Source organism: Lolium perenne, chromosome 7, assembly GCF_019359855.2.
Source record: "Lolium perenne isolate Kyuss_39 chromosome 7, Kyuss_2.0, whole genome shotgun sequence".
NCBI classification, from domain to species: Eukaryota; Viridiplantae; Streptophyta; class Magnoliopsida; order Poales; family Poaceae; genus Lolium; species Lolium perenne.
This window is the reverse complement of record NC_067250.2, coordinates 268,500,198-268,511,733: the sequence shown is the minus strand read 5'-3', so window position 1 is coordinate 268,511,733 and position 11,536 is coordinate 268,500,198. Positions and strand designations below refer to the sequence as shown.

Below are 11,536 nucleotides of genomic sequence, written 5' to 3'. Positions count from 1 at the left end.
CATGCGTGCGTGTACCAAAAACTGATGTGCTGTAATGTTTTACATATTAAATATGTGCTGTTCAAAAAAATTGAAAATGTTCACGGATCTATTCATAATTATTAACATAGCCGGAGACAAACCTCCACACGCCCTCCGGCAATGGCAGACGCATCACCGGAACGAAGGCTAGACTGGGAGGTCTTTATTATAGTATCACCACCGCCATGCATTCGTGAGTAGGACACAAATCATAAGCATACCGGTGAAGACAACAACAAAAATGGCCTTAAGGCCACAAGAGGCGAGGCAAATCAGCAGTGCTAGGGCCGACAGGAGGCAGGGAAACCCTAGTCATCCTCTCTCTCTCTCTCTCAGAATTAGTATTAACGAAACATATTTGTTAACGTGGTGTCTCAAAAGATAACCTTGTATTATGCTCTTAGTATATGTAGATAGATAGTTTTTTTTGAAACTGGCTTGTATTAAATTAAACCATAAGATCTTGATTACAATCACACTCGAGTCCAGCCACACGGGGAAGAGTTGACTCGATTAACACAATCCATACTCAGAATGTCCAAGTTTAGCCAGTTCATGTGCAACAGAATTGCTGACATGATAAACTTTAGAAACCTAATAACCCAGGACAAGGCTGAGAGCATGTCTTTGAACTATGACTAACTTGTCTCAAGTTCTATTTTCTAAAAAATCTTGATCACGAGAACGTAGACATTCTCAATAATGACAGGATAGCTTTAATATTATTTAGACTGATGATAGCTTCTGCCATTTCAGCGGATAGCCAGATCATCACCAAGCTGAATGAGGAACATCACATTTCTCATCCCTTATGATAGCTATCCAGGCGCCCGTGTTTGTGTTCTCAAAGAATACAACACAAAATTAAGTTCGGCTTACACCATCCAAGCGATGAGTTGGTTGAGTTTGGAGATTGTACACAACATTTACTAACGAGGGCGAGGCGCTAAGACCAGGCGCTGAGATGTATTTCCTGATGGATGGTCAGTTAAGCTGGACGATACATATCTACGGGCGCTTACTTTTCGGCATCGACGCAAAACATTGAGCTCGGCGGTACGCTAGGATTTAGCCTGTTGCAGAAAAATCGGAACAATTCGGTAGGAGAAACAAAGCGGCTCAAACTGGCGACCTGCGTTGCAGCTCTGGGATCTTCCGATAGACGTTGGGATCAATTTCTGTTATTTCCCCCACTCAAGCGGCTATTTAAGCAGCTATCGTTGGGCATGCCCTTATAGCAAAGTTTATTTAAGTCTAGATGTACAACCTACGAAATCTTCAAGTTTTGACCACATTATGTGCGGTTGCATAAGAATTTCTATAACATTTTAGAATATGTATCTTACAACATAATTTGCATCAGATTTATAAATAACATTAATTTGTTCGCTTACATTTATGCTGCAAACATGGAGTATCTTACTAGTTATTTGGTGTGTAGTAATTAAGTACTAAATAACCTTAAATAAATCAATTGATGGTTTATTATCTTTATGTCACTTATTATCTAGTACAAATGAAACATTTTCTATAACAACAACTTAATTCTTCTTTTCGTCTAGTTCCTAGATCGTAGAGGAGGGAACAAGTTTATGAATTTATACATCAGCAGTGTTGCTTTTATACAGTTCTTAAGAGAAAAGAAAACTTCCGCAAATAAAAGGGTACACCTTATTTACACATGGTACAAAGGAAGATAATGTGTCTATATAAAAGGCGAGATGACTCCAACCAACATTCTTCATTATTTTTGGGGGAACACAACATTCTTCACTATAGTATATACTAGCAATGAAGGGCGCGACGGCACGCCGCGCCATGTGGTGGTTGAGTGATGGTAATTCTTGGCAGTGTTAAATATTTGCGGGTTTTAGTTTTTCTTTCTTTCTAGAATTGTGTTTTTCATTTTTAGAACTTGTATAATAAACCCGGGTATGTCTCTGACATGTTGGGTGAGTTTTTTTTTCTTTCTCTTTGTTCTGTGGAATGTGTGTGACTATTTTGAATAAAAAAATGTGTGATTTCCCTGAAGTATTTCTTTATCGTGCACTGTGCCGTCTGAATAAGACGGTTGCATCCATATCTGTCCAATAGAGTATTCTCATCACTATGGATAGGTCAATGGATATTGATGATCTTCTTCAGATATACAGAGAGATGGCGCTCGCTTGGATGTCATGCCAACTCCTCGTAAATTTCTTTTCACGCGATATGGTTTTTCTTGCTGTTGCTATCTTCTCTGAATGTGGGGCTATTTAAAAAAAAAACATATGCACACTTTTGATGTTTCTTGCAAGATTATATTGGATGAAGTGGTAAATAAACTTCCAGTTATTGGGCTCAAGTTTGATACATGTTGGTATGGTGTTTTTTTTAGTGATGTCCGTGCTTCCGTGCCAGATTTGGAGGCTCATATAAAACTTCGTCAGGTGTTTATCTCAATCGGGCAAGAGTATTGTACAATGGATGGGGTTGAAAAGAAGATAGCAGAGTCGTCGATCTGGCTACTGCCAACTAACATCATTAAAACATATGGATATAACTTCTTCTGAGTAATAACTTAGTTAAATAGAAGTATTTTGTAAGCATAACATGAAAAAAAATGGACTAACCAATTACAAAGTTAAGAAGCCAGAAACAACCACACAAACCAGGCCGTGTTTGCATTTACTAATACAGTCATAGATCGAGCAAATGGCTAAGCCATTGCCATACAGAAAAGTGGCAGAAATAATCATGAAAAGCATTGTCCCTTCGATCAATTAAAATGCAAGTGCTGTAGGAAAGAGAAAAGGGCGTCAACATATTTATAGAGAGTTCCGTCAACTTTGAGCAACCAAGTGAGTGCGATGGGGCAGTCCTCTCTTTTGGCATTCAGTTTACATATGAATCTGTATCGTGATAGAATCAGGGAAAAGGTAAGCGGCAGTCCTCTTCTGCAATGAAATCTAACATAATAGTTCTCTAGAACAAGTTTCGCCTTATATGAGGTACCTCCATCCGCCTACTAAAGCTCCAGCATACGAATCATCTACGACAGGTACATTGGTATCATGGTCAGCAAAGTTTTTTTCCCTGTCCTTGGAATCTTGAAACCAAACTAACTTTAGACCACTTGATTTAGTTCATTCATATTTCCTCAAGGAATATAAAATCAGCATCTCCAGCTTGTGAAACCAAAAATGAAATTTACATTACTGTATATGCAGCTAGTTGATCAGGGCATTCTCAAATGTCAGCTCTTCATAATGAATTAATGTTCACGTCCCTAAAACAAAAAAATGATGGCATAGAATGATGATTATGAAGTGAAAAGCATGGCAGTGATCACATTTTTCTCTATGTAATAGCTATTATGGGGAGTGCTCCTGTAGTTGCACGGTAAACAACTAAGATGGTCTATAGTATTGTTCAGCTAAATAATGAAAACCATTTACATAATTATATTCTTACTTCAGGAAAATAGTAGATAAAATAAGACGAAAATTAATGTAAATTTAACAGTAGTCGTCATGATTACTTTATCTACCTTCGCGGCTAAGTAGAGCCGAACAAATAATTGCAAATGTGAGGAGCATCAACAAAATTCAGCCGTTGTCTAGCAGCAACAGCAGCGAAAGTGAGAACTGTTCAGCTACAGAGTGTTCAATAGCATCTGAACATATCTCAGTTGTCCAAAATTACAAAGAACAAATCTACAACATCAATGGTCACAATTAGCACATATGGAGCCACAAGATAGTAGGCAACACAGAATAATCAATATGTACTTTCAATCTTGCCTAACCTTTTCAGGTTTGGTTACCTTAAGCCATATAATTGTTCCAAAACGCAGAGGACTTTGATCCCCGGTGGGCTTGTAGAACTCAATTGTAGAAGAGAAGAAGTTTTCGTAACAAACTTAGACACCGGTGGGGGACAACTCAACGACTGACGACAGGACGTGGCCTACAGAGAAAAGAAAAATAAACTGTAAGGCGAGTACAATGATGCGAAAAAAACCAAAGAGCGAGACGAAAACTCTGTGCCCTGGCCCTCTGTCGTCGCCGTCGCCTCCTCTCCAAGCGCACACGGCGATCTGCTCCACGGACTCGAACCACCTCAGCGCGCAGGTCTTGGCCAAGACAGCACCCCCGCGTGCACCGGTTGGCGCCAGAGGAGCACCGGCCGCTCCAGCGCGTCCTTCGCGATCCCCACCGCAGGCAGCTCCAACAGGAGCAGTCGGACCTCATCCGGGGCACAGTTCGCGATCCGCTGGAGCTCCTCAACCACAGCAGTTCTTCGTCTCCAGCGTCGCGATGATGGCGGCGTCGTGCTTGATCTCCATGAGTAGTGTGGGGCGAAGTATCTCAACAGTCCGGGCGGGGAGGCGGCTCTTGGTGGCGGCAAGCTCGACAGGGAGCGGCTGAGAAATAGAGGACAGTGGCGATTTGGTGAAGGCGAGAGGCAAGGCAGAACGGCGGCGGCTGTCGGCGGAGCCTACCGGGACGCGCTCGTCGGCGGCTGCCTCGAAGATCCTCCCGCGACGCGCGCCTCATTCCTGCTGCGCTCCCAACTCCCGTGGCGATTGATTTACAGAGAGAGAAGAAAATAAGTGCTAGGATGGAGCCTGTGAAAATGTGAATGGATAATGCAGAGGAGATTAGTCTGAGCGGTCGAACACACGTGTGATCGGGTGAGTCATCCACATCAACCACCACCGTTTCCAATCATGCATCAGCTATGACCACGCCACCAAACCACTCAAACTGTTCAGTAAGCGAAGGAAACATATCAAACTGCACAGTCGAAATCGCTACGCAGCACCAAACCATACACAGCAAAGAGGCAGTGAAAACCAAAAAACAAAGTTAAAGTGTCGCCGCGAGGCTCACCCCCTATGAGGCCTCAAAATTCTGAGGTAAAAGCAAGTTGTTCATTATCTCTAGAATAACACATGTCTTGACATGAAAATACCACTTGACAAACTACTCAGGCATCCTACTACTCGGGGGAACTCTAAAGTGTATCTTATTTGGAAAGAACAACACATATGCAGTTGAATGTATATGGTTACCCTTTCAAGATAAAGCATTAAAAATAACTTCCTCTGATAACAACTAATATTTGATGTCTGTACGTAGTTGTTAGAACATGAGTTAGATGCTATCTCACTGAAACAGGAAATGAAAGAACTTCAAACTATGGCAGGCCTAAGATGTATGACCCGACATAATATTAAAGATTCATAAGCTGGTACCAGCTCTCTTCACTTCGATATCAAATAAGACCAAGTGAATAATCCAGATCTAATTCGATTCAGAAAGCATGAACATATTCTCAAATGCAGAATCGCCAAAAATAAAGGAGGAATACAATGTACCTACCAAGGTACTGCTACATCTAAATCTTGACCCTAATAGACCATTTCAGATATATACATGATTGGGAGCTTGCCATGCATTTGTGCTTTTCTGTGATAGCAGAGAACTAATCACTAAATGGGTGAATGAAGCAACTAACATATGCATCTGTCAACCACTGAAGCTCAGCAACCAGCCATGGCTAAAAATCGTTGAAGATTCCAACAAAACTGACATATTTTATCTATTAATACTAAAACGTATAGAACATTTGGAATCAGAAGGAAATTTAGATCTACAACAAAATATATAGCTGGTGCGTTGATTTTTCCTAAAGTAACACACCAGCGATATATTTTGTTGTAGACTTTAATCTTGGATTCGAATACAGGGTTAAATTTCCTGCTGAATAGTACAACAGTATTGGCAAATTAAAGACGGAAATAAAAATTGTAGGGAAATCACCAAACATATGGATTCCTTCTCTGAATCAATTCAGACACAAAATATTCAGAAGCAGAAAAGAAAATTCTTTCTTGTATTAATAAAGTAGAATCGATTATGACACAAAATTGTGGTTGTTTGAAGATCTCTCCATGACACGTACTACAAGTGATTATTGATGAATTACGATGCAGTGGATCAAAAGTTTCCTTATAAAGATGTTTGCAAACTCATCATATTGATGATCATATGGATATATAAAACAAAACACCTCTTTTACAGTGGCTTTAACAGGGACATCAAGAACAGCTGCTCCATGCACTGTAGGATTTCTAAGATCTAGTCAGTAAAATCATATCAATATTCAAGGCAGCCGAAATAAGTTTGAAACCAGGTAATTTATCCTAAGGACCCTCAATAAAAATATCAGTGCATGGACTAAATATCTATGCATGATTTGAGACGAAAATAAATCAATTCATATTAACTGCAGCCTCAAGAGTCAAGAAGTAAAAGACAAGTTAGTTCACTGATGCACAAGAAACAAACTAACCAGGTTTTCCAATTTGACACGGCGCACAACAATGAAGAACTGAAAGAGATCAACACCACCAGGACAGACGCGACAAACTTTCTTGTGTGTTTGGCAGTACTGTGGGATAGCAAACATGGAATGAATCCAAGGGAAAAATAGTATCGAACCTTACTTTATTTTATCTCTGAACTGGTCAATTCGATTGGCTGGGATGCAGCCTTCCATTTTGTTGCCCTGAAACATCATTTAATTTTTGAATGTATAATTGTCTAGGGAAATTTAGTTTCGATACTAAATGATCGTACAACAGAAGAAAGTTTAACATCCCTTTACTATACTGCACAAAGCCATTCACTCGAAATATAAGGACAACAGGTGCACCATGCCTGATAGGGAAAAAAAAGTGTCCATGAACTGTTTTTCATACAATATAGTGGGTATTGACAGATAAGGTTGTAAATAACTCGAGTTAATTAAATGCATTGAGGTCATGAGTGATAATGACTGATTGAAGTTTCTGAATATTTAGAAGGTACCTCTTGGTCAATGACAATGAAGTCCACCTAAAACAAATTATTTTGCCAGGTTGCTTGATCCCTATGTTCCCAGATTCGAGCGACACACACAATGGTCTTCCATTGAAACCCTCGAGGTGACAGATCCTTCACCAAGGTTGTATCCATGACTGCTCTTCTGGTGTCCCTATAAGAAGATACGTTCAGTAATGGTGGACATGAACAGTGGTACAAATCACAACTGTAATGATGCAAAAAGTAAATGTAAATTGGCCAATTAAATGGATGCTAGCAAACGGGACAATCTAAGCCAATCCAAGAAAAAATATACCATTAACTGATGCCAAATGATAGTTATTCTCTGCATTCAAATGTAAATATTACTATCCGTGATAGTGAAAATCAGGTAATTTGTGAGCAGACCTTGTGATTCAGACAGACCAAAGTAATACTAACTAAAATATACAAATATGTCGTAATGAGTTTTTTCGCAGACATGTATTGGTCATCGGTATGCTTATGTATCATCAATGTAGAACAGACACTCATTGCTCGTCGTTGTATGCTTATGTAGTATCGATGCTAGGGAGAAAGAATGAATATCCAACAATATACTATAAAAGCCAAATGAACCAAAGGGCAAGCGTCTTACCACTTAGTTTATATATGATGGTACGTGTACTAATTGGAGACTGGGTGAGGCTCATCGAGATGGGACACAAGTTGGGAGCCAACAATGCACCGGTGTTGAGAATCATGTGGCTTGGAAGAAAAAAATCATGAATTTTTCTTTACATCTAAATATACAGCTAGCTTAATTATTCATCTAGATAAGTTTTAAATTCAGACACCAGATTTTCAAAGAAACGACAAATGTATAAATTGTTCAGACCATTGGCTCAGGAAATCTAGCAAGCTGGTATATGCCAAAATGACAAATGTATAAATTGTTCAGACCAAGGCATCAATACGATTAGTTAATGGTGATGATAACTAAGATTTAGCCTGTATGAAGAAACAACAGGCAAAATGCAAATCCTCTCCATGAGGAACATCGTCCAACTTCATCGGCTAACACTCCAGTTAGTAGATGTTAGACTGAGCAAAGGTAATATGGAAAACATCTACAATGCTTCGTGTAAAGATCAAAGCGGACCTTTTGTGGTGCCGTTTGTGGCGTTGCAGACCAGACCTCCATCCCTTCATTCAGCTCGAACCGATAGGGCTAAAAACTTACCTTTTCTATCCAGTCAGACATAAGACGATTTGTCAGGTTTTTTTATGAATTAAATGGGCTGGGAATTTATTAGTGAATGTTACCTGCCTGTGTAGCAGTGGCAGCAATATAGTTGGTCCACTCCGCCGCCTAGCTGACGGTTACGTCTGCTGACTCTGCTTCAAATTAACGGTCCTATACTTGGGCTTTTACTAAGTAATTGTGGCAAATTATAAAATATCTCTCCTAATCTTCCTCTGGTGCATCAAACATCATCAGACTGCAATTGATACACCGATTGTTCAAAAATTTGTGAAGCTGTGGGGATTTGGAGGAAGCAGAGAAAGGGGATCGTGGTAGGCTGGCTGGATTAGATTGAATCTCTTACCTTTCCAAAAATTTGGGGATGGCACAGAGAGAGGACATTGGTTGGCGGCCCATATGAGATGGGAGAGACCTTCCCTTTGTCGTCTCCAAGGTCTTTTGATGCTGCTCGTCCTGCCTTCACGGACGTAGCGCCCCACCGTGGTGGTCGCCCCGGATCTTCCCTACTCCTTGCGCCCCCCAAATTTGGCAGCAGAGGCAGAGACGCGCCGGCTGGCGGATAACGCCGTTGCTGGTTTTGCAGTGGATGCAAGGACACGGCAGCGAAGGTCGAGAACTCGAGATCCTTGCTAGCGCCAAGCACTGCGCCCGTGGCCATCTTAAACGGCAGGTTCCTCCTCCCTTCACATCCACCTAGAACAACACAGGGAAACCCAAGATCAGCAGAAGACAAACCGACAGAAGGCAAAGGCAAAGCCTCTGGGAGGCTGGGAGCCAAAATCTGATTGTAGCCGATGTACGCAACCTCGCCTTCTGCCGTGTTGGTGTCGCCTGTGTCGCCAGCACCAGCAGTGCTGCCGCCTATCCTCTCTGTTTCGTCCTGGACGGCGGCGGATGCTTGGCGAATTTGCGGTTGAGGCGCGGGCAAAGGGCGGGATGAACGGCGAACGACTGGCTAGATGCAGTTGCCGCGATTTCCGGTGGTAGCGGCGGCGGCCACCGACGCGGCCGACTGGCTAGACACGGTATCCGGAGGTAGCGGCGGCGGCCACCTGACGCAAGGACGCTCCGACGGAGAGAAACACCATGACGGCGCCGGCGCGACGACTGCTATCGGCGGTGGTGACGACTGTAGGGGCAGAGGATTGCTTGACCGGAGCACGCGCAGATGGCCCATTAGCTTGAGCAGGAGATCCTCAAATCCGCCATCGCGGGGATCCTCATCCTCACCACCTCGGCGCCCCTGCGTTGGAAGTGGCGCGATCTTGAGCACACTTTTTGAGGGCTAGGTTTAGCCAGATCGCGCAGGTAGCCCATGAGCTTAACGCGGAGGTAATCGGTCCCTCCGGCGTAGGGCCCTTTGGCGCTGGGCTGCCGCCGAAGCCGCCGGCATCCCTCCTGTGGGAGTCGGGTGACGCTGAAGTCCGCCTCGGTAGGGAGAGGAGGACGCGCCGAGGTCCTGCTCTCCGCTGCCATCCTCCTTGGGAAGAAGATGGCGCCGGCCTCCTTCTCCGCGCCGCCAGCGACCTCGAGATGAAGAGGAGTTCTTTTCGCGCCGATGGGTTCGTCGGTACGCGGTGGCTAGAGAGGGAGTGGAGAGTCAGGATGTAAATGGCGTGTCCGCCGGATGATATGGACGTAGCCGCTTCAGCCGCATCTCAGTTATCTGGCTTTTACGGTAACCACTTACGCTTTTTGGCGGCTTTACGTGGTTAAATGGCGCCGCCACGCCGCTTCATGCTGTGTCTGGTCTCGCTCGTTCCTTATGCCCTCTCGTTTTGTAGTCACGCGGCGAGTAGATTGAGATTGGCCAAAAAAATTTTTTTTACAGTGCAGTCCAAACTCTTGCACATAGGACCCTAAACAAAACCCAACAAAAGCAATCAGGTCCTTGTCTATGCAGCGGTGGAGCGTCGGTGGTGGAGCGCCGGCGGTGGCCGGCGGGCGGTGGAAAGCGGTGGAAACGCCGATCGTGGTGCGCGGTTGGGCGTAAGCGGCCGACGCGGGTGGGCGGGAGAAAGCGGCCGGCCCGGGGGTCCTCTGGCCGGCGCTAGTGGCCGGGTGAGCGGCGGCGGCGCGGCGTCCCTGCTCGGCCGGCGCGGGTGGGGGAGAGCGGCGGCGCGGGCGACTTCTGCTCTGGCCGGCGCGTGTGGGGGAGAGCGGCCGGCGCGGGCGACGGCGGGTGGCTACGGACGCGGGAGAGCCCCCAGTCCGTGCGCCTCTCTTGACTTTCACTGCGTGTATGTAAAGCGTTGGAGCCGCTGGCGCCGATGGATTTGTCCGCTCCAGCCACAAAACTACAGCGGCTCGCCGCGACAGCCATTTAGGCAATTTTTCGCGGGCGGCGTATGCGGGATCGCTGGACGCCGCTGCCACTTACATCCTGAGTGGAGAGCGCCGTCCTGGGAAGGGAGGCGGCGATGAAAGAAAAAGCCAGCGGCAGTCGGTCTCGAACCCGACGCCCAATGCAGCAGGCTGTTATCACCGCTTTGACCACTGTCAGTCTGAACCAATGGTACAGACACGCACCGAATGTACCAAAGCCCCTACAAACGAAGCAATATGAAGGGAAAAAATAGACATTTGCACACGTGTTGGCAGTAGATGAGGTTCCAACCTCTCCTAAAATTTCTACTAAGCACCGGAAATGTACACAGAAAAATCCAGTGAAAAACAAACTTTACAAACAGTATACGTGTCACCACCATGGTAATTTCAAAATGCCTTCAAAATTCTGTAAAAAAAGATGTTTGTTGCTCTTTAATATAGTAGTTATACATCTCGCTCTTCAAGACCTCAAGCCATTACCAGAACACAACCCTCGAATGTTCCTAAGTAGTATCTGGATCCAGTGTTTGTAACGACAAGCTGTGAAACTCTCATGTCTGAGACTAGCCAATAGAAGAACGTGCGTATGATTAAAACGTTACATCCTTGCTTTAAGCTTCTGTCCATTTCCGAATAAAATGGGTGTGGAAGGTATTTAAGATTCCTTTCCGAGTGCCTAAACCGGCATGCGCATGGTTTGTCCCATTTTTGGATTTTTGGATGGGAAATGGGGTGGGACAACATACATGGCTACGCTCTCCGCGATGCTTGATCCGAGTTCGCCCGTACTCGTCCAGCCTCTCACGGGCCTGTCGCTAGCCTCACGGGCCTCTTCATTGCTCGTCATCATGTTCCAGAGTTGGAACCTCCGCCGACACTGTCTTCAGCCCGGCGTGTTAGATAATGTAATAGGGCCGGGTCTCTTTCTTCTTTCTATTTTCTCTTCATTACGTATGTGTATTGGAGAGGTCCTTGTACAATACTTGGCCCGGTTGTGTGGCATATATATTAACACGTAACCGCTGGAGACGACCCAGACGTTCAGAACCCATCTACCAATATGGTGTCAGAGCCGCCTTCTTCCTTGACA

At 44.4% G+C, this 11,536-nt stretch overlaps 1 long non-coding RNA gene across 17 annotated transcripts; it reads right to left on the bottom strand.

Moving 5' to 3' along the window:
- Positions 1 to 2,681: 2,681 nt before the first annotated feature.
- Positions 2,682 to 9,072, bottom strand: LOC127312796 (uncharacterized). Of its 17 annotated transcripts, none has more exons than XR_007858601.2 (8): positions 8,924 to 9,072; positions 8,462 to 8,811; positions 8,178 to 8,353; positions 8,014 to 8,099; positions 6,879 to 7,044; positions 3,542 to 6,728; positions 3,016 to 3,052; positions 2,682 to 2,912 (listed from the first exon to the last, which is right to left on the bottom strand). It is a non-coding gene; the product is annotated as an uncharacterized lncRNA (long non-coding RNA). The 17 variants fall into 17 exon arrangements; XR_007858595.2 differs by having other exon boundaries at positions 3,016 to 3,289; positions 3,551 to 6,728; XR_007858602.2 differs by having other exon boundaries at positions 3,551 to 6,728.
- Positions 9,073 to 11,536: the final 2,464 nt, after the last annotated feature.